Below are 22,974 nucleotides of genomic sequence, written 5' to 3' on the forward strand. Positions count from 1 at the left end.
AAAAATTATTATGATCCATCTCCATTTTAGAGATGAAGAAAGTTTGGCCAAAAAAAGTTAAGGTAGTTGCACAGCTAGTAAGTGTGTAAAGCAGGATTTGAATTCATCTTCCTGATCCCAAATCTGGGTTTCTAGCCACTGCACCATCTAGCTGCCTCAAGGTGATAATCAGGGAAACATATCTAGAATGACAGTCCCCTTGTTTTCTGCTCTGGTTGAACCTCTGCTTTAATATTACAGTTAATTCTTGGTACTACAGATTAGAAAGAAAATTGATAACTTAGGGTGGGACTCAAGGAAAGCATGCCATATAAAGATCATTTGGAAGCAAGGGGGTTGATTATTCTGCAAGAGAAAAGGCTTAGGAGGTTAGGAGAGGGTGCTACCTTTTGGTTTGTGTTTTAAAGAATATTGTGTAAAAGGAGCCTCCCTATAGTCTGCTTGGTCACAGATACAGAACCATGCAGTAATGGGGAGGGACTAAAGTGGGTTGTGAATACAGAAAAGCAGAATTCAGTTTGTTATAAGGAAAAACTTCTTAATAATTAAAGTTTCCCTAGAGGGAAATAAGCTACATCAGGGGGTCAAGATATTTGAATTGTTGAGTCATCTTTAAATAGGGCCTTGATTTAAACACTTGTCTTAATATAATTTCTTTGCATGAAGGAGATTTTGTTTTTAGTACTTATGCTCTCAGCTTTAAGTATAATGCCTCGCACAGTAGGTACTTAATAAATTTGCTGATTGGCTGAGGTTGTAGAGTGGGTCCCTGCATAGGTACAATTATCTAAACTCAGTGGTATCTGAAGCTTTTCCCCATCCTCTGCTTTTCTGATTCTGTGGGAAAGGATGGGATCCTGGGAGCAACAACAACAGTACTCTGATGTCTAAGAGGAAATAGGGATGTTGAAAGCCCCATAAATATCCAGACCATAGACCTTCTGGTTCCTCATATGACATCGTTTCTTAGAACCTTGAAGGGAACCAGGTCTCAGCGCTAGATTCACTATGGCTCAGTTAGCATACGATGAAGTATTAAACGAAAGATGACCAACGGGAATATACAGAAATAGAGGAGACAAAAAAGGATATTAAAAATGTAGAGCTAGATGAAATAGATGGCAGAGACAAATAATGAAAAATAGTCAGAGAGATAAAGAGGATATTAGAGGAACAACGAGAAAATTGAAGTAGATATATGTATCAAGAGATGCTAAACACATTTCTAAAAAGATTTTCCACCATGCACCAGAAGATGATCAGTGAAGGATGAAGTGGAAACATTTCAAAATGGAATAAGAAAGGGGGAAGGAGAAATAGGACCACAGCTAAGGCATTAAATTAACTCTTCTTTCATGTGATATCTACCATTTATGAGAGAGTGAGGCAATCACGCCATATCCTATCATCTGGGTGGCTACTCACGTGATGGTTTTAAAAAGCAATGAAGCCAATGCTTTCCATTTGGACAATTCCCCGAATCCTTCAGGCAAAGTGGTGATGACTGCAGTCCTGCAAACGGGGATGAAAGGTCAAGTCAAATGAGTCAGCCAGCTTTGCCACAGCAAAATGACAAGTGTGGGCCTTGTGAAAGCTCAGAGAATGAATGAGTGACGGTATGAGAACAATTCAATTCTAGAAACACTTGCTGCATTCTTAGTATGTGCAAGGTTCTGAGATTGGCTCAGCGGGGGTTAAAAAGGCAAACATTTGCTGCTTTGCCATCATGCATGAACTAAGAGGCTTTGGCAGACCTTTCTTATCAGATTGTTGAAGCCTCTTTGAAAAGCGGTAAAGTAGGGGCTCTCTCACCATTCTACAGATGGGGAATGTGAGACTTTAAGGATTATGAACATAGTCTGACCCCTATCTCTCTCAGTGTACTTTTCCCTCTATCAGTCCCCCCCCCTTCCATTTCTTACCTCCTTCCCTTTCTACTTCTGCCCTCCCTTCTATCAGCCTTCCCTCTTCCCTTTTCCTTCTGTCTTTCCTATAGGATAAGAAAAATTCTTATACCTGAGTGTATATGTTCTTTCCTTTTTGAGCCAAATCTAATGAGATTAAGTTTCAAACAATACTTATCCTCCTCCCTTTCCTTTACATCTAATGTAATAGATCTTTTGTGACATAATTTACTCCCTTTATCCTCTCCTTTCCTCTTCTCCAGTACAATCCTTTTTCTACCCCTTATTTTTACCCACCATCTTTGTCTATGAATATCCCTTCTAACTGCCCTAACAAAGATGTATTTCTCAAGAGTTACAAGTATCATTTTCTCATGTAGAGATGTAAACAGTTTAACCTTTAAATAACTTTTTTTTTCTTTCCTGTTTACCTTTTTATACTTCTCTTGAGTTTTGTATTTGAAGATTAAATTTTCTTTTCAGTTCTGGTCTTTTCGTAAAAAAACGATTGAAAATACCCTATTTCATTGAATTATCAACTTTGCTGGGTAGTTGATTCTTAGTTCTAGTCTAAGTTACTTTGCCGTCTACAATATATTCCAGGACCTTTAATTTTTTAATAAGGAAGCTGCTAAGTCCTGGGCAATCCTGACTGTGGCTCTATGATATTTGAATTATTTCTTTTTAGCTGCTTGCAGGGCTTTCTCCTTGATAAGTTGTGAAATTTATCTACAATATTACAATTGCAATTATAATTGTAAAAATTACAACCTACAATTATCTAGAATATTCCTTGGATTTTTCATTTTAGGATCTTTTTCAGGAGGTGATCAGTGGATTCTTTTAATGACTTTTACCCTCTTGTTCTGGGATGTAGGGGAAGTTTTCTTTGAAAGATATTGTCCAGGCTCTTTTTTTTTTTAAAATCATGGCTCTCAGATAGTCCAATAATTCCTAAATTATTTCTCCCGACTATGCCTAAAGGGATACCAAACTGTGCAGACCCTTTGATCTAGCAGTGTTTCTAGTGGGCCTGTATCTGAAAGAAATCATAAAAAAGGGAAAATGAACCACATGAACAAAATTATTTGTAGCAGCCCTTTTTATGGTGGTAAGGAAATGGAATCTGTGAGAATGGCTAAGTAAGTTGTGGTATATGAATGTTATGGAATTTTACTGTTCTATAAGAAATAGCCAGCAGGATGATTTTAGAAAGCCCTGGAGAGACTTACATGAACTCAAGCTAAATGAAGTAAATAGAACCAAGAGAACATTGTTCACAGCAACAAGATTATGTGATAATCCACTGTGATGGACTTGGCCCTTTTCAACAGTGAGGTGATTAAGGCCAATTCCAATAAACTTGTGATGGAGAAAGCCATCAGTACCCATAGAAGGGACTGTGTATACTGAGTGTGGATTACCACATAGTATTTTCACTTTTTGTTGCTGTTTGCTTGCTTTTTGTTTTTTTTCCTCATCCTCCCCCTTATTGATCTGATTTTTCTTGTGCAACATGATAATTGTGGACATATGTATAAAAGAATTACACATTTAGAAACAAAAATTTTTTTTTCTCTTGGATCTATTTTCTAGGTCAGAACTTATTATGATACTCTTCTAACTTCTAATTGATTTCCTAAATCAATTCCCCAAACCTAGAATTCTAAACATTTCCGGAACACTTTGGACAGAAAATATCATCTGTATTCAGAAAAAGAACTAAGGAAACTGAATATAAATCAACACATGCTATGTTCAATCATTTTTTTTCTTTTTTTTTTTTTTTCCTCTCTCTCCCATGGTTTTTCCCTTTTGCTCTGATTTTTCTCTCCCAACATGATTTATAAAGTAATTTGTATTAAAAATAAATAAATTTAATAGGAAAAAATTAATATATGTGATTCTTAAGTTTTGTATTTTTCCTTATCTCTGTGGATTCCAGGAATGTTTGGAATTCTGGTTTTGGGGAATTGATTTAGCAAATCAATGAGAAGTTAGAAGAGTGTCATAATAAGTTCTGAGGTGTGATTTCAGGTCTTTGATATCTTGAGCTTGGTATGGCTTAGGATCTCCATCAAAACTGATTAGGTGAAGTATCTAGAACTTGGGGAGAATATGAAAGATCAAATCTAAGAAAGGAAACCACTTGGATGATAAAAAAAATATTTTCTTCTTCTCCTACGTATTCAGTTGACTTGGGCATTGTGTGAGAGGCAGAACTTCATTATCAGGGTAAGCATAATAAAATATACTCAAGAGTAATTCTAAGAACCAAAAAAAACCATATTCCATTTACTATAAAAATAATTTTTAAAAAGTTATACTTGGAGGTTCCCTAGGAAGGGACCCAGGTCTAAATCTTGGCTCTGCCACCTTCTATCTATATGGCTTTGGTAAAATCCCAATCTCTGGCCCTCTTTTTTTCCTGTATTAGCTATCTAGACTAAACTATTTCTAAGTTGGCATTTGGTTATGAGGTGTCTACATCCATTGTAATTAAACTACTGCTATTGTTTCAACATGGCTTTTCCAAAAAGAAAATGCACAAATATTTCAAACCTGTTCTGTACCTTTGTTATGTTTATGAGGACTGATAGAATGATTTAAAGGAAATACATTTTTTTTTACATAGTGTATTTTTATCTCTTGTAAATTTACTTATATGCATGAAATATGTATCCATTGTAACAACAAATCTCTTGAAGAGTTTTCAAATATTAAAGCATATTTCCCTAACTACTGACCTTGATATTCACATTGAGGGAATAACTAAAGTGCCCTGCCCAGTCCAAAGCCAACACTGGCACTCAGGGAAGTTGATATCTGCACAGTGATCCCGATGGCAGAATAAAAGGTCTGCCAACTCCCCATATGTTTCCCCATGTTGCAGAGACAAAATAGTCAGCTTTTTGGCTAATGTATCCAATTTTCATCCAGCTGTGTTTTCTTCCAGTGGGAACTACCTGAGATACTCTGAGTACTTTCACGTTCAGATCTCAAAATCAGAGAGTGGGAGGTAAAGAAAGCCTAAGAAATGTAACATGAAAACTTCTAGTGAGGGTAGTGAGTTTAGAGTTATAATGGCCACACTGCTATATTTCCAAAATGTTTTGCCTATTTTAAATCCCATATCATTCTGGCCTTATGTCTAACCCTACTCTCATTGGTAGATGATACTCGCAGATATCCCTATCTTATCAATAGCATTAGTATTACGATGACCATACATACATAAAAAAGGATAGAGAGACAAAGAAGAGGGGGACCTTTGACTCGCATCTCTCTCTCATTATGCACCTCTCTCACTGTACTAAGTTAAAATAAATTATAGAGAAATATAATTTGGCAGGTTGCTTTTGGAACATTACATGGTAACCATCAATTTCTCAGGGAAATGTAGAACTATCTCTAAACAATACCATTCTTTCAGAGATGCCATTTGAAACTTTTGGAATGTCATACTCTGAAAAAATGAGAAACTAGTCACCAAAAGGTCAATGGAGAGGTGCGCTTAAGATATAAATGGGATACAAAATTAATAGAAAAGATAAAGCACTTAATAAGCACCAAGTACCATGCAAACCCTGTAAATAACACACACACACACGTACACACTCAGAGTCCTCAAGGAATTTATATTGTAATGGGGAAAGACATTTACATTAAAAAGAAATGAAAAGGGGGAGATAGTGAAGGTGGTTTTTCTCCAGTGGAGGGAGATGAGCAAAGAAGCAAGCAGGGCTGTCTTGGACAGTTACTCAGAACAGAGGTCATAGAGAAAGAAATCACTGATGGGAAGAGAAAGAGGGTTCTAAGGAAAAACTTAGTATGAAAAAATCTCTTAAGTAGTTACATTCTACGGAAAAAGGAATCTTCTAGGGTGAAAAGGCAACAGAGAATATTCTAAGAGTAAAAAATAGTAGAGGAAGTAATGCCTTTAAAATGCCAACCCTGTAATTGGGTACTAGCCCTTTTCCTTATCTGATATAGCTAGTTGGGCTTCTTCATTAGGCTCTACAATGCTGGCACTACACATTTTTATGTCAGTGTTGAGCCCCATTGACTTTCACTGAATAATTAAGATTACTGGTTTCCATTTCCTCTGTTCAAGTCCCTTAAGACCCCTGGTCAAGTATATCTGAACTGATGGTTCCAGACCCCACGCCAGAAGCACCAAAACATCCTACCTGCTTCAGGGGCCAGTGAGAAGACCAACTGTGTCTGTTGTCACGTGACCTGGAAATGCAAGAAAAATGTGTCAATATGAGGGGAGGGTTTTGTTTTGTTTCCTTTTCTTTTTTGGTCAAACCATAGCAACTTAAGAAATCCATCCTTTGAGTCAGAGTGTAGAAGCAACACTGGTCATATAATTGATCTTTCCACCAAATATTAACATGATTTTATCTTCAGTCCAGAAACCCCAAGCACACCATATGAGGCGGAAGGGGAGGAAAGCAGGTCCTCAATTTGCCCCCAGGCATTTTCACCTCTGTTCCCCTTGTCAGCAGAAAGAAATTCTCTGAAGACAATCCAATTGTTAAGAATTCAGTAATTATTAATTTAGTGGCAGCCAACCACAGTGAGAAATTTGAATATTAAACCATTTTTATTATATAATAAGCACTTACTGCCAATTGGATTCTGTCATTGAAGACTGAGTCTCTTTTTAAAAACAATTGGTGCAAATACTAGAATAAATCAAGTTCAAATCATCACCTTAATGTGAAATTAAGGGTCAAATTTTAAACTGTAGGCTGAGTTCCAGCCAGAGCTAATTATCCCCAATAACAGATGGAATTTCCAGCTTCCTCCTTGTGGATCTGGCTGCTTGGTTGTCTGGACTAGCAACATTAGAAAGGATTAACTTCATGTTGGATTTAATAGGCCTTCTTAATGGTGGAAATCACACTTGCTTTCAAATTCTAACTATCTGTATATGATAGTGCCTAGAGGCATGTATATACTTCATAAAAGTCATGTTGAGTCAACCTCATAATTTCTATATCACTTTCTTTATACTGGGGCATAACATTTGTCTTTTAGGATTCTTAATTAAATTGTTGAGAGAAACATATATATATTTAATAAGTATATCTTTTCAAAAAAGTAATAATGATCAGAGGTTTCCATTCTTATTACATAGTAAGGTTTCCTAAGAACTTTCCTAATAACAAACTTGTGGAATAGTGAATATCTTATTATCCTTATTTACAACATGGGGATATATCCAAAGTTGAAGCTATTATTAGCTTGATGTTGCTTCTACCTGATAAGTCCAGATGGCATGGACAAGAAACTAAAAAGATAATAAAGTTGGGAGTCAATTTTAACTAGATCAAAGTATCAGATTGAGTTTCCAAGAGCTCATAGGAATTCTTTCTCCAGAGCTGAAAGGCAGCCCAGAAGCCATACAACACAACTTCCTTATTCCATAAAAAGAAAGAGAAAGGAAGAGGAAGGAAGAGGAAGGAAGAGAAAAAGAGAGAGAGAGAGAAAGAGAGAGAGAGAGAAAAAGAGAGAGAGAGAAAGAGAGAGAGAGAGAGAGAAAGAGAGAGAGAGAAAGAAAGAGAGAAAGAGAGAGAGAAATAAAGAGAGAAAGAGAGAGAGAGAAAGAGAAAGAAAGAGAGAAAAAGAGAGAGAGAGAAAAAAAAGAGAAAAAGAGAGAAAGAGAGAGAGAGAGAAAGAAAACAAAACAAACAAAAAAAAAAAACATGGTGCTAAAATGACTTGCTCCTGGTTATATAAATTGTTTAAAAAGTCAGGGGTAGGGGGGCTGCTAGGTGATGCAGTTGATAGAGCATCAGTCTTGCAGTCAGGAGGACCAGAGTTCAAATGTGATCTCAGACACTTAATATTTTCTAACTGTGTGACCCTGGGCAAGTCACTTAACCCAGGGGAAAAAAAAGTCAGGGGTATGATTTGAATTTATTTCATTATCAACACTGAACAGAGTAGTGAGAGCTTTGATATATTAACAAAAGTTGGCTTATAAAGAAACTGAGTTCCAGAGAGTTTAAATTATTGCCTTAGATTCACAGTAATGTGGTCCAAATTCTTCTGTCTAGAGGTGTGGGAAATGGGATTAATGGGCTGTCCATAGAGATAGCATTACATTATTGACTGTCACCATTAAATTCATTGACTTGGGCCAATCACTTGACAAATTATTCCCCCTCACTGGAGGGTGCAAAAGGAAACAGACAAGCAAAGCATATGAAGAAATTCTCTCCAATCCATCCCTCCACTCCTGGATAAATGGAAGAGAGAAGAACTGCTGGAATTCTTGAGGGGTCTCAAAACAAAATGTCTCAGAGGAATTTAATGAACCCCAAAGGAAAGAGTCTAACATGTCACGGTTAGCAGTATGTTAATCACTCTCTAACAATGGTTCTCAAACATTTGGTCTGAGACCCTTCTGCAGTCTTAAAAATTATTGAAGATTCTGAGATTTTACGTGGACGCTATCATCTTTACAATATGATAAAGTAAAACTGATTAATGTTTAAAATATTAATCCATTTAAATGTAAACAAAAACCTATTACATGTCAACATAAATAACTTAATTTTATTTTTTAAAAACTTATTTTCTAAAACAAAATAAAAATTGAGAAAAAAGGCTCGTATTTCCTTATTTTTCGCAAATCTTTATCATGTCTGCCTTAATGGAAGACAGCTGGATTCTTATAGCTGTTTCTACTTTCCATCTGTGGCAATCTGTTGTTTTAGTGGAAGTTTATGAAGAAAATCTAGTCTCACATAGATGTATACCTAGAAAGGAGTGGCTGTAGTCTTTTAATTGCCAAATAATATCTTACAATTGTTATGAAATTATGCAAAGGTCCCAGGGCCATTCGAGGGTCCGTTCTACATTTTAAGAATCTCTGCGGACACCATGGCTGACAAATAATCATGCAGTCATTGCCGGAAAATCTTCCATAAAGAGAAATTCAGTATCCCCTAGGTCTTTTGGACAGTTCTAAAGTTAGGAAGTGAGTCTTCAGTGTGACCTAAAAACTTCCTTTTTTGCAAGTCTTTACCCAAATACAGAAAGGAGCAGCTGGCAACTGAGTCCCCAGCTTGAAAAAAAGCAGATTATAGAATTTCTACAACTTGGTAAAAATTTTCTCAAAATTGAAGTAGTACAAAATTCATAAACCTGTACTTTGGTCTGCTAGTCCGGGGAAGGGGGGAAAGGGGAAGCAAGAGCGCAGGAAATGGGGGGGGGCACGTGGGGGGGAGGGAGGAGAGTGCAGGAGGGGAGGTGCAGAGGAGGGGGAGAGAGACGGGAGGGGGAATGGGGAAAGGGGGGAGGGGGGAAACAATAGCGTGCGAAATGGGGGGAGTACAGGGGGGAGCAGGGGAACGTGCAGAGGAAGCAGGAGAGAGGAGCAGAGAAGGGAAGAGAAAAGGTGAGAGGGGGGTAAAGAGGGCGAGAGAGAGAGAAGGGGGCAAAAGGGGGGAGGGGGAGAGGAGGAAAAGGGAGATTGAAGGGAGGCAGGGGAGGATAGGGGGAGAGAAAAGGTAGAGGAGGGAAAGGGAGAGAGAAGAAAGGGAAAAGATGAAAAATGATGGGAGAAAGGGACAAGAGAGCAGAGTGGGGGGGAAAGTGAGGAAGGGAAAAGGGGGAGGGGAGGGGAAGAGAGAGGGAAATGGAGGGGGAAAGGAGGACGGGGAAAGGAGGACGGGGAAAGGAGGACGGGGAAAGGAGGACGGGGAAAGGAGGACGGGGAAAGGAGGACGGGGAAAGGAGGACGAAAGGAGGACGGGAAGCAAGACCGTGCAAAAAGGGGGGAGGGGGAAGTGCGGAGGGGGAGGCAGAGGAAGGGCCACAGAGGGTGACAGATGTCCAAGAAGGAAGGGGGCAAAAGGGGGAGGAAAAGAGAGGAGGAGATGGAAGATTGAGGGGAGGATACGGGAAGAGAAAAGGTAAAGGAGGAAAAGGAGGAGGGAAGAAAGGGAAGAGGGTGGGGGAGAAGAAGAAGGGGGAGAGTAGGGGTTAAGGGCTGAAAGGGGGAAAAGGGGGGAGGGGAGAGAGGAAGGAGGAGGGGGGGGAAAGGGGGGAGGGGAGAGAGGAAGGAGGAGGGGGGGGAAAGGGGGGAGGGGAGAGAGGAAGGAGGAGGGGGGGGAAAGGGGGGAGGGGAGAGAGGAAGGAGGAGGGGGGGAAAGGGGGGAGGGGAGAGAGGAAGGAGGAGGGGGGGGAAAGGGGGGAGGGGAGAGAGGAAGGAGGAGGGGGGGGAAAGGGGGGAGGGGAGAGAGGAAGGAGGAGGGGGGGGAAAGGGGGGAGGGGAGAGAGGAAGGAGGAGGGGGGAAAGGGGGGAGGGGAGAGAGGAAGGAGGAGGGGGGGGAAGGGGGGAGGGGAGAGAGGAAGGAGGAGGGGGGGGAAGGGGGGAGGGGAGAGAGGAAGGAGGAGGGGGGGGAAGGGGGGAGGGGAGAGAGGAAGGAGGAGGGGGGGAAAGGGGAAGGGGGGAGGGGGGAAAGGGGAAGGGGGGAGGGGGGAAAGGGGAAGGGGGGAGGGGGGAAAGGGGAAGGAGGAGGGGGGAAAGGGGAAGGAGGAGGGGGGAAAGGGGGGAGGGGGGAAAGGGGGGAGGGGGGAAAGGGGGGAGGGGGGAAAGGGGGGAGGGGGGAAAGGGGGGAGGGGGGAAAGGGGGGAGGGGGGAAAGGGGGGAGGGGGGAAAGGGGGGAGGGGGGAAAGGGGGGAGGGGGGAAAGGGGGGAGGGGAAGCAAGAACACGTAAAATTGAGGGAACATGGGAAAGTTATACAAAAGGGGGGCACGCACGGGGGGGGGGGGGGCACGCACGGGGGCGGCACGGGGGGGCACGCACGGGGGGGGGCACGCACGGGGGGGGGCACGCACGGGGGGGGCACGCACGGGGGGGCACGCACGGGGGGGCACGCACGGGGGGGGGGGGCACGCACGGGGGGGCACGCACGGGGGGGGGCACGCACGGGGGGGGCACGCACGGGGGGGGGGGCACGCACGGGGGGGGCACGCACGGGGGGGCACGCACGGGGGGGGGCACGCACGGGGGGGGGCACGCACGGGGGGGGCACGCACGGGGGGGGGGCACGCACGGGGGGGGGCACGCACGGGGGGGGGCACGCACGGGGGGGGGGCACGCACGGGGGGGCACGCACGGGGGGGCACGCACGGGGGGCACGCACGGGGGGGCACGCACGGGGGGGCACGCACGGGGGGGCACGCACGGGGGGGCACGCACGGGGGGGCACGCACGGGGGGGCACGCACGGGGGGGCACGCACGGGGGGGGGGCCACTGGGGGAAAGGGGGGAAGACGGGAGAGAAGGGAGATTGAAGGGAGGCAGGGGAGGATAGGGGGAGGGAAGGTAGAGGAAGGAAAGGGGGGGGGAAGAAAGGGAAGACATGGGGGAAAGAGAGAAGAGGGGAGAGTAGGTGGAAACTGAAGGGAAAGGGGACGAGGGGAAGAGAGGGGAGAAGGAAGATGGAGGGGGGAAAGGAGGAGAGGGAAGGGGGAAAGGGAAGCAAGGACGTGCAAAATGGGGGAAGGGAGGGCAGAGGAAGGGCGAGAGAGGGCGACAGAGGGCCAGAGAGGGTAGGGGGTGAAGGGGCGAGAAGAGAATCCGAGAAGGGAGATTGAGGGGAGGCAGGGGAGGATAGGGGGAACGAAAAGGTAAAGGAGAAAAAGGGGGAGGGAAGAAAGGGAAGACGATGGGAGAAAGGGAGAAGAGGGAAGAGTAGGGATAAGGGAAGAAAGGGGGAGATAAGAGCTGAAGGGAAAAAGGAAGAAGGAACTGGAGAGGGGGAATAGGGAGATGGAGGGGGGAAGGAGGGAGGGGAAGCAAGAGCACTTGAAACGGAGAGAACATATGGGATGGAGGGCGGGAGAGGGCGGGAGAGGGCGGGAGAGGGCGGGAGGGCGGGAGAGGGCGGGAGAGGGCGGGAGAGGGCGGGAGAGGGCGGGAGAGGGCGGGAGAGGGCGGGAGAGGGCGGGAGAGGGCGGGAGAGGGCGGGAGAGGGCGGGAGAGGGGCGGGAGAAGGCGGGAGAAGGCGGGAGAAGGCGGGAGAAGGCGGGAGAAGGCGGGAGAAGGCGGGAGAAGGCGGGAGAAGGCGGGAGAAGGCGGGAGAAGGCGGGAGAAGGCGGGAGAAGGCGGGAGAAGGCGGGAGAAGGCGGGAGAAGGCGGGAGAAGGCGGGGCAGACAGAGAATGAATGAGAATGTGAGAGGCTCATGCTCTGTAGCTAGGATTGCTCTTAGAGGACACTGAGTAGACATTGCTGAGGTCAACTGAAATGCATTTACGAGAATGTTTTATTATAGAAATATAAACCAAAGTCTGGCTCTTTCTGAATTGCAAAGTAGTTGATATTGTGGATGCTCCGCCGCCTTGGGACTTGGGCCTCTGGGCTGCCTTAGACTTCTCCTGGCTTTGAAGCCATTTCCCGCCACTCTCCTAAACGCCAACTTGGACGGATGAGATGGTAAAGGGAATGTGGGAGAGGGAGTGTGGGAGAGGGAGTGTGTGTGTGTGTGTGTGTGTGTGTGTGTGTGTGTGTGTGTGTGTGTGTGTGTGATTAACCCAGAACTCCCCATATGGACCCAGTTTTTAAGGTTCGGTTCTTCCCCAAACTGCAGAGACAGTAAAGGCCACATGGAGCCTCTCTGAGAGATTCGGGGGCGACGAGTCCAATTCCTGCGTCCAACTTTGCTCGTGTTGAAGCTCGCTGTGGGCGCTGAGCCCCGCACTTCCCTCCGCCACGTCACATTAGCGGCCTCCCAAATCCAGCGGGCCATCCCCCCCCCCCCCCACTCTTGGCTCCCTCACCAGTTCCGCTTCTCCTTAAAAACTCCTCTTTCTGCCCAAGGCGCCGCCATCCTTCCCGTCCCGGAGATGTGTAACTCCCCCCTCCTCCACATGTAATCCGGGGCAGAGTCTTCAGTTGTAGCTCAAGGCTACGGCGCCTCTTACACATGCCCTTGCCTCCTGTCCCCCAGGCACCCCCCCTCCCCCGTTCACATTCTCATTCATTCTTCACCTGGGTCTCAGCACCAGCTTCTCTCCTCCATCTTCTCCCGAGCTCCTCTCCCTTTATCCCAGGCTGCCCCGCGCTCCTCCTCAGGACGCTCCGGGGGTCTGAGCGGCCTCTGGGGAAGAAAGAGAAACACTCCGGTTGGATGAGAAGCACTCCCCCCTCCGTGTCCCAGACTGTCTCTATTCCAACCGAGCTCATTGATAAAGTTCTACCCCACACGTCACGCCTGGGGCCGGACGCCCTCCTGCCCGGGAGGCGCCCCCTCTGCACCCACACTCTGAGAATCCCTGGACTCCTTCCGAGTCCTGTGTCTACTTGGTTTGGGTTTTGTTTTTATTTGTACGCAGATACGCTGAGCCCGTCCCTCCCCCACCCTCGCCAAGAACACAGGCTTCTTGAGGGCAGCAGCTCTGGGTCCGTGTCTCCAGGGCAGCGCTCGGCCCACAGGAGGGTCCCGCTCTCCTCACTGACTGATGTTCGTTGGTAAACGAAGATGCTAAATTTTCCATGAAAACCCCCTCCCCAGAGCAGAACGTGGTATTCAGATGTTACCAGAGCTAGAAAACTATTAGGGCGGCGCTTCCAGCACGGCCCGAGGTGGGGAAAGCGCTTCCGTTCCCCAGGAGCGGCCTAGCTCCCTGCATGGCAACAGGAAGTGTCCCGTACGGGGGGACTCGGGCCTGTCCTCCCGGGAGGAAACCAAGATGACAGAGACCTCCAGAAGCCGCCCGCGGAGCCGCTGCGGGGGTGATGGTGGTAAGCGGCGGCATTTTGGGACCCCAAAATTGACATTGACACTCGGTCCAATTCTAGACTGACGCCTTCAGCGATTCCCTCGTGACCCCAAGATAGGGAGCTGAATGAGGGCGCCGCTGCACCCTCCGGTCTCAAGGAGGAGCCTCGGAAGGTTCCGGCACCCGGACCGCTCCAAGTTTCAATCCAGAGGAGGAGGTTTGGAGCGGGGCAGAGAGCTGTGAGAACTCCTGGTCAGCGCAGGCCCTTCATACAAGAAGTTCCAAACCGGAAAGCTCGGCTGGCACAAAGTTTATTGGCACTGAGGTGAAAGCACAGAAACTGACGAAGTCGGCACTATTTCAGATGCCTGAGCAGCTGGTGCTCCGTTATGATCCCTTCCACGGGCGCGGGAGTTTATGGTGTAGGTGCTTTCCCTTTCCATAAGCTCTCTCTTTTGCTTGGCACAGTGGTCCCACTCAGCTGAGGGAATCATTCCCCATTTTAAAAGTCGGTCCAATGTCCTCCCCCACAGGAAGCTGGCCCCATAACTCCAAAAAAATTCGGGGCGCTAAGTAACCTATAAAAAGCTACTGGTTGATATTTGAAAACTACTAGAGAGCCAAACCCCTCCCCAGAGGCACCAGCTTGTGTCCCAAGTATACCCTCCTCACCTGCCACAAACCTCCTGGTATCCACTCGCGTGGGCTCTTTGATTCTTTGCTCGTCTAGCCTGGGTGTCTTTAAGGAGCAAATGGAGTGTTCTCAGTCAGCGCGCTCTTACAGGAGGCTCTGAAAATTCTCCCAGCTGAAAAAAAAAAAAAAAAAAAAAAACCAAGAGTGATGACTAACTGTCCTTCGACTTAAGCAATTGGCTTATACACCCAGGGGGCTGACACCTGCTTCTGGGCAATAATGGGAAATGAGGGAGAGGATCATCTGGAGATGAAAAGCCCTGACCCTGTGAAGAAAGGGAATCGAGTTGAATTGGAAAGATAATATACACTGCCTGGTCACAAACAGAAGGTGAATTTTCAATAGTTTCCAAACTGGAAACTATTGGCCATTGGTAGGACGGGCTTCTTTTTCTGCTAACAGGAGCTTCTTTCTAGACTCCTGAGGGAACTCAGCCAATGGACATACGGAATCATGGCAGCATAATACGTCAGACATAAAGGAGGGGAAATTCAACAAACTGGCCGAGAGGGATTTTACAAGATAGAGCATAACTGGTCTTAGAATATAGAATGAATAACCGAGGAGTGATCTTAGAATAGATCGGGTCAGAGCTGAAGGAAGCCTCTGAACAGGGAACATCAAACTAGGGAGACAATCTAGTCCCACTCCCTCATTTTATAATATTTCAACTAGATTTAGAAAGGTTAAGTGAGACCTTGTTCAAGGTCTCCCAGTGAGTAAAGAACATATCTAGTAGAATCCAGGGCCCTAAGTGCCTGCCGCCTTCTTTTTCTAATATTATATACTTCTGAATAAATCTTCCACATGAATGAAGAAGTCACACAATTTATATGTAAATACATGCTCCATGATCAATTGCCCTTCCAGATTACTAGCCATCTTCCATCTTTGGGTAAATGCTGTAACAGAAGTTGTCCTGAGGACACCAGACATCTACTAGAGGAGGGGCTCAAAGAGGAGTGAGGGGAAAACCACTGGCCACCCCTTGGAATAAAGGCAAAAGTTCTAACTAATTATTTTTCCATCATCTTGGGATAAATCCTATTGTTGGATATGATAGCATGGGACGTAAGAGTACTTGATTCATCCATCAGCATTTCATTCATTCCCTGCTCCTTTCCACCACGTAGGTTCAAAACGCAGTCCTCAATTACCTCTACTTCTCTGTCACAGCTTTCTATGGGACATGGGTCAAATCACTTCTATTTTGTGGCCTCAATTTTGACCTCTTTAATTGAATGTACTTTAGGCTTGGAGATCCAGGACCCCAAGGATGACTTCATGGTTTATAAAGTACCCACTACTATCATGTATTTCATCTAATAAGAAGATTGTGATGGGGGAATCCCAAAACTGCCCTGACCTGGGTGGGAGGGAGGGGAGGGGGGGGAAGCCATGAACTCCTTGAAGGGGAGAAATTCTTCTTGAACTCTTTCCCCAGGGAATCAAGATAAACTGGTTTCATTCTGTTCTTAGTGGGACTAGTTGAGTCCAGGACCACTCCCTACTTAGCTTAAATTTAAACTCATTTAATTGGAGATCTAGATTTCTACTGACCCCTATTGAGCTGACCAACTCTCATTAAGTGGTCTCATCTAGACCTGGGGGCAATGACAGCATTAAGAGAATCTTGTTCCCTTGAAACTTCTGTCTCAGATTTCCTTATAAAAGTCACAATTTATACCCTTTGATCCAGCAGGGCTACTCCTGGGCTTATATCCCAAAGAAATACTAAAGGGAAAGGGGCCTGTATGTGCCAAAATGTTTGTGGCAGCCCTCTTTGTGGTGGCTAGAAACTGGAAAATGAATGGATGCCCATCAATTGGAGAATGGCTGTGGTGTATGAAGGTTAGGGAATATTATTGCTCTGTAAGAAATGACCAGCAGGAGGAATACAGAGAGGCCTGGAGAGACTTACAGGAGCTGATGCTGAGGGAAATGAGCAGAACCAGAAGATCACTGTACACCTCAACAACAATACTGTATGAGAATGTATTCTGATGGAAGTGGATATATTTGACAAAGTGAAGATCCAATTCAGTTCCAGTGGATCAATGAAGGACAGAAACAGCTACACCCAGAGAAGGAACACTGGGAAATGAGTGTAAGCTGTTTGCAGTGATGTCTTTCTACCCAGGTTACTTATACCTTCAGAATCCAATACTTAACGTGCAACAAGAAAATTGGATTTACACACATCATATTGTATCTAGGATATACCATAACACATTTAACATGTATGGGATTGCCTGTCATCTAGGGGAGGGAGTAGAGGGAGAGAGTGGAAAATCTGGAAACATGAATACAAGGGATAATGTGGTAAAAAAAAAAAAAAAAAAACTCATGCATATGTACTGTCAAAAAAATTATAATTATAAAATTAATTTTAAAAAGATGTTAAAATAGTATATCCACAAAATAAAATGCCTTTGATCAGGGAAAAAAATAAAATAAAAATAAAAATCGCAATTTTAAACTCATTTCTTTGCAAAGGACCTAAAAAGCAGGAATCATGCCATGCTAGGGGAACTCTCCTTGGCATAGTTGCCTGCAAGGACCCCCGCCCACTTGGAAGACATTCTTTTTTCAGCATTAACCCCTCTTTATCTCTCTCACCTACTTCTCTGTCATGACCTGGCAGAGACCCAAAGCAGAACCATGTCTTGTCAAGGAACCCCTCTCTCTCTTTGGCATAGCTGCCTGCCAGGACCCTGCCCGCTGAGAAGAGACCCCCTCTTCTCAATATTAACACAACCCTGTTTATCTCTGACAGGATTTCTCTGCACGTTTGTTTCTCTCTCTACCAGGACTTTGTCACTCAAAAGTCAGCCTCCTAGCAAAGGCTGACTTCTCAGTGCCAATAAACTTTTTGCCAGTCTAACTTTTTGGGAGGTTGACTTTTGAGTCTAGAAGCCACTAAATATTTTAGGGATGTTGGACCTATACTTCTCATAAAAGGCATCCATAATAGAGGAGGCAGGAATTTTGTTGCCTTAGGTCATCAACTTAAAGATATTTCATTTTAAAAGTACTTGCAGACTATTCTGCTAGAAACATTCAAGCAAATATATCTCCCCTGGTCTTTCCCCAAACCAAAACATTTCAATTTTATCACTCTTCCTCTACCCAAAGAGTCAGTTTCAATGTCAAGGAATTCACACTTGACTCTTTAAATGGGACAAAGCCATAAGTAACTCAGGCAATGGCCTCCTCCTTGTTTCTTTCTCTCTCTCAAGCCCCTTAGAAATAATGAAAGGCTTCAACAGCATCATTCTGCGTGTGCATATTTTATTTTGCTGAACTCCTCAGGCAGCACACTGTATTAATTTCTTTGGCAGCCAACACCATGTATGTTGTCAACAATTAGCCTGTGGATGTTGGGAATAGCTTATAGAGTAAATAAAATGTATATTTCTCATTCTTGAGGGAAAAAAAAAGAATATCACGTATGTACTGACTGACCAGGAGACAAGAAGAACAAGAGCCAGGTGATTCATATGTTAGACTGGGAAATTCAGAATGCATTAGAGCCAAGGAGAGAGATTCACTCCATCTCACACCACAGTGGTGGCTGGCCTGTCCTCCTCCATTCCCTCCATTGAGACCAAGGTAGCCTGGGTCCTAGGCAAGGAGACAATAAAGGATTTGGACTTTTTGCCTAGATATTCTTTTGGTGATTAATCTGCTGAAAAGAAGGCTGCCCCAAAGACCTCCAGAAAACCAACCAGAACACTACAGTGACCCTATTTGGGGTTTTCTTTATAAAGGTACTGTAAGTTTGCCCCTTCTTTCTTCAGGTCATTTTCTAGATGAAGAACTGAGGCAAAGAGGGTTAAGTGACTTATCCAAAGTTACACAGCTAGTAAGTGTTTGGGGCTAGATTTGAACTCAGGAAAATGAGTCTTTGCAATTGAAGCTCAGTATTCTATCTACTGCACCATCTCCCTTGCATGATATAAGGATTTCCTCTCATTTTTTTCTATGAGTGAGAAACAGAGTGGAGAGAACATTTAAAAATGAAAATAAAACAAGAATTAATTAAAAATAAAAGCAGCATTAAATCTGTTTCAGAGAAGGGGCTCATTTATTTCAGAAGTAGTAACCTCATGAGTAAATAATGATTAAAAGATAGATGAATAAGGGTAAAGCCCATAATTGAGAGAATAATTTCAGATTATATTTGAAAGGAATAAAATTAATGAAGAAAATAAAATAAGGTGAAAATTCTTTTTAGAAGTTAGAAAAAAATTCAACAGACACTTCAGTGAATGAAGGTAGATAGGCAGAAAAAGAAGGGAAGTAGATTACAAAATAAATAATTTAAGTAGAGCATAAAAACTAACAAAAGTGTAGGCAATTTGGAGGAGCTTTCAGCTGAAGAAAAAAAGAATAAAAATGCATCAAAAGAATTCAGGCAAAACTATAGAAAAAATATGATACCCCAATTTGTTGTTTATAAGAAATATCTATAAAGCAAAAGCATAAAAAAGTCCAGAACAAACTTACTATACTTTACCACGGAAGAAGGGGCAGTTTCAATCGTGTTATATAAAGAAAACAAGTTTAGTTTATCAATATGAATTAACAGAAAATTACATGACAGATAGAGGAACCAAAAGCAATTGAAATAAAAACTTAATATAGCCACTAAATTAATGAAGTAAAATGTAGCTGAACTATCAAAATACATATAGTAACACAATAATCATAGTCAACTTTAATGTTCATCTTTCTGAACTGGGCAAACTTTAAAAAAAAAACTAATTATAAAGGGAAATATAAAACTGCATAATCTTTAAGAATTTAGGATTAAAAGAATTTCTTAGGACTACAGAGCCACGCCATACATATACACCCCCTTCATGCATATACATATACACCCACAGAAAACAGCCATTTGTTAGGGTACAAAGGAATTGCTGTTAAATATAAAAATACTAAAAGCTAAATATATCCTTCACAATTCATCTTAATGCATAAAGATCAAGAACAAAGCAGGACTAAATGGTGATTTTAATATGACATCCTAAATAATGACTACATTAAACAACAAATATAGAAATAATAATTGTTCCAAAAATGACAATATGATAAATTACCTGGAATGGAGCTAGCATAGACTGGTCAATGCATAATTGTGTAAATGTTATTTTGACATATATATATATATACATATACATATATATATATATGTATATATATATATATATATATGTATGTATGTATGTATGTATGTATTTCTTTTCTGTTGTGATTTTATCTTTTTAAAAATTGATTTTTCTCCTTTTGAATAAAGTTGGATAAATGTTTATACTTTTAAAAGTCTATTCAGTGAAATAACTTTTAGCTTATCAGCTCTAAATTTATTATATTTTTTATCTTCTATATTTCTTCTCCAATTTTTCTAGATTCTCTATTTTGGATTATTTGAAATTTATTTATTTATTGGCTTCCTAATCTCTAAATTACATATTCAGTTCATTAATCTATTTTTACAGTTTTGATAATTTACATTTTTAGAATATAAATTGGCCTCTTATGACTATGCTATTATTTCCTTCACGCTGCAGAGTTTTTCCCTGGCTATAATAGACAGCTATGTAAACCCATAATACTAGTGATACAAAGTTCTAAATTGTTAGTGTTGGGGAAGCAAGCTCACAGCATCACAATCACCATTTAAAGAGCCAACTCTTTAAACTATCAATGCCAGGTCAGAGAATTAAATAATAGTAGGAATGGGACAGTATAGCATTTATGTCCTGTCTGTGGAAGGGTTGAAGGAAACTTAGCAGCACTTCATTAAGTCTGAAGGAAAGAGCACAGCCATTGGCTGAGAGCAGTTCTGACCACACAAATGTCAGCCTTGTTTGCCTTGATTTGCCTAGTGTAGAGGAACAGATTAAGATCTAAACCCCAAGGAAAGAGCCATTAGAGAGGACAGAGTCAAAGTGAATGATAGGGGAAAATACAAATGAAATTATTTTTTTAAAATGACCAATCAGAAAATTAAAAAGAAAAGGATTATGTATAAAATATAACTAAAATGATAAAATGTAAAATGTAACAGAACTGCCTCACATGAGCAAAAAAAAAAAAAATCAAAGACTAGATATTTTCTCTGATCCCCAAGATCTCTCAAAACTTCATAGAATAGAATCTTATGCTAATGATAAAGTAATTTCAGCTACCTTCAAGGCTTGTGTTATTAAGAATCCAAAAGAAGGTTTAAAAAAGAAAACCTTAGTCTATGAACTGATGTTCATTGATCCTGAGCTCACTTTCCATCTGTTACAATGGAATGAAAGAAAGAACACAGACGTATAACAGAAGCCATTCTGAAACCTGGGTTCCTCCCTCCTTTCCTCTTCAGGGTCAAAGAGTCGGACAAAATTTGAAGATTTTTGAACATGAGCAAATAAATCTACCACAAAATTATTAAGAACATAAAGGAAATATTGGTTCCATATCCAACAAATATGTTCAGGAATCTATGAATAAGTACTGCAACATAGCATTTGGAATAATGTTGGAAATGATCCAACATTTGATGAGATAGGGGAACCAGTGGAATTTGAGGAGGATACAAAAAAAACACGACATGCTATGCTGTAATGATTCAAAAGAAAAATGAGATTATGGGATCAAAATTCATGGCCTGCATAGCCAAAAAAAAAAAAAAAAAAACAGAAAGAAAAGAAAAAGTCAGCATAAGAAAAAAATAACCTGAAATCTTTGATGAAAATCATAACCCACTAATGAAATAAAAAAGCAAAGGATTGATTGAGAATATAAATATACACAGGTAAGAACAATCTAGAAGAATCAAAAAGTAACAATAAAAGAAAACATGCACAACATTAAAACAAGACATACTTATTTCAAAGACAGAATGAATTAAAAGATGTCCCCAAAAGAACATGGTCAAATAAACAAAAAAGCTTTAACATTATAATGAAGGAAATAATAGAGAATTTCTCAACATAACAAGGAAACATCAATTGAAATAATTCAGATAGTTTCCAGAAAACAACAACAATAACAATTATTACTCAAGGCTGAAAAAGTTAAGATACATAATGGTTTAAATTCAGAAAAAAAAAAAAAAGTACCTTCATATGCAAAAGGGGAAAAAAAGGAAATTTAAATGTCAGGACTATTCTGTACCAACAGAAAAAAAAATAGAAAATGTAATAATGTATTCCTGTTATGCCACAGTTCTCTTATTATCCTGATTCAGTTACCCTAATTATCCTGACCCAGTCCTGACTCAGTTTCTCTAATTGTTTTGCTTCAGTTTATAATTCAGCTCAAAGCTCAGTCCAGCAAAACCTCCCCTCCCTCTTTATCAGAATATTTGGTAAGGATAAAAGATCTTATGTTTTAGAATATCAGAATGCCTCTCCCCATCCCAAGCTATCAGAATATCAGATACCATCTTATGAAGATTCCTCTCCCAATCTCCAGTGGCTCACTCCACCCTGTTAGAGCCTCATTCCCACTCCCAGCACCCTAACTCTGCCCCTGCCTCATTCTATCCCCTGAGTCTAAGCCATGTGCATATAGGTCATTGAGAACTTACATCGTGAGTTCTTAGAGACAATAGTCTCATTCAGCCCTGGGATGAAACCATGGACCCATTTGGTCCCAGTAAACCTCTCACTTTCAAATAAATTATTAAATACTCTCTAATCTTTATCTTGCTTCAGTTACTCCAGCATTAAATTCCAAAGAACAATGGGGCTAAGGATATAGTACAAAATGACCTACACTTCCAATGTGAGGTTAAATATAAATGGAAAAAAATGGATGCTCAATAAGAAGTATTTGAAAGATTTTTAGAAAGAAAACCTGAACCAAAGAGGTTATTTGTTTCTAAAATATCCCAAATAATAGAACTGTAGGAGGGAATGTTTTTTGCTGTAGTTTTCATTGTTTGTCTTTTGTTTTCAAAGGGTACCATTCATGTAATGGGACTGTGTCTCCCTGATATTTGTGAAGAATGGGCTAACTGGCCTGAGGAAATTCCTAAGATGATCCCCACCCACATCTCCCTTGGGAAAAGTGTAGTGCTACCAAAAGCTACCTGAAAGTGGCTGCTGGAGATCCAACCCAAAGCTGCAGAATGGATCTCCTTTTGGGAGAGGATGATACAAGGAGACTGAGAAGCAGTTGCTGTTCTCTGACTGAAAGACTGTTGTATTGTGGGACCTCTCTCCTCTTCCCTCTGCCTCCAATTTATCTCATTCCCAGTTCAAAACACCTGTGTCAGCAAAGGCTGCCCTTCAACTCCTTCAGGTGCTATGATCCACAGCTGTGTGGGCTCTTGGAAAATTGACCTGCCCCTTAACAGGAAAACTACCTGGTTTCCCAGGGAATCACCCACCTTCAATTAATCTGTGAATCGATTTGGTCTGGGAAACAATCACTACCCTTATTGATTTGACAATTAGCCCTTAATCCCTCCCTAACCCCAAACCATAGAAAGCTAATAAAAAAAAAATAACTGTACCTCAAATCTCTGCTAATTCCTGTTTGGAACTAGCCCCCTGGGAAGTTGTTTCTCAGTGTAAAATAAACCCATTTTGGCCAAAAAACCTCACCTGCAGTTTGGGATTCTTTAG

General features: G+C 42.5%; 1 long non-coding RNA gene across 1 annotated transcript; it reads right to left on the minus strand.

Annotated features, from left to right (window-relative positions):
- Nucleotides 1–1,445: 1,445 nt before the first annotated feature.
- LOC141548789 (uncharacterized) lies at nt 1,446–22,549 on the minus strand. Its single transcript, XR_012484069.1, has 5 exons — nt 22,437–22,549; nt 14,326–14,459; nt 12,923–13,031; nt 6,095–6,143; nt 1,446–1,512 (listed from the first exon to the last, which is right to left on the minus strand). It is a non-coding gene; the product is annotated as an uncharacterized LOC141548789 (long non-coding RNA).
- Between the last annotated feature and the right edge of the window lie 425 nt (nt 22,550–22,974).

Source organism: Sminthopsis crassicaudata, chromosome X (assembly GCF_048593235.1).
Source record: "Sminthopsis crassicaudata isolate SCR6 chromosome X, ASM4859323v1, whole genome shotgun sequence".
Classification (NCBI taxonomy): Eukaryota; Metazoa; Chordata; class Mammalia; order Dasyuromorphia; family Dasyuridae; genus Sminthopsis; species Sminthopsis crassicaudata.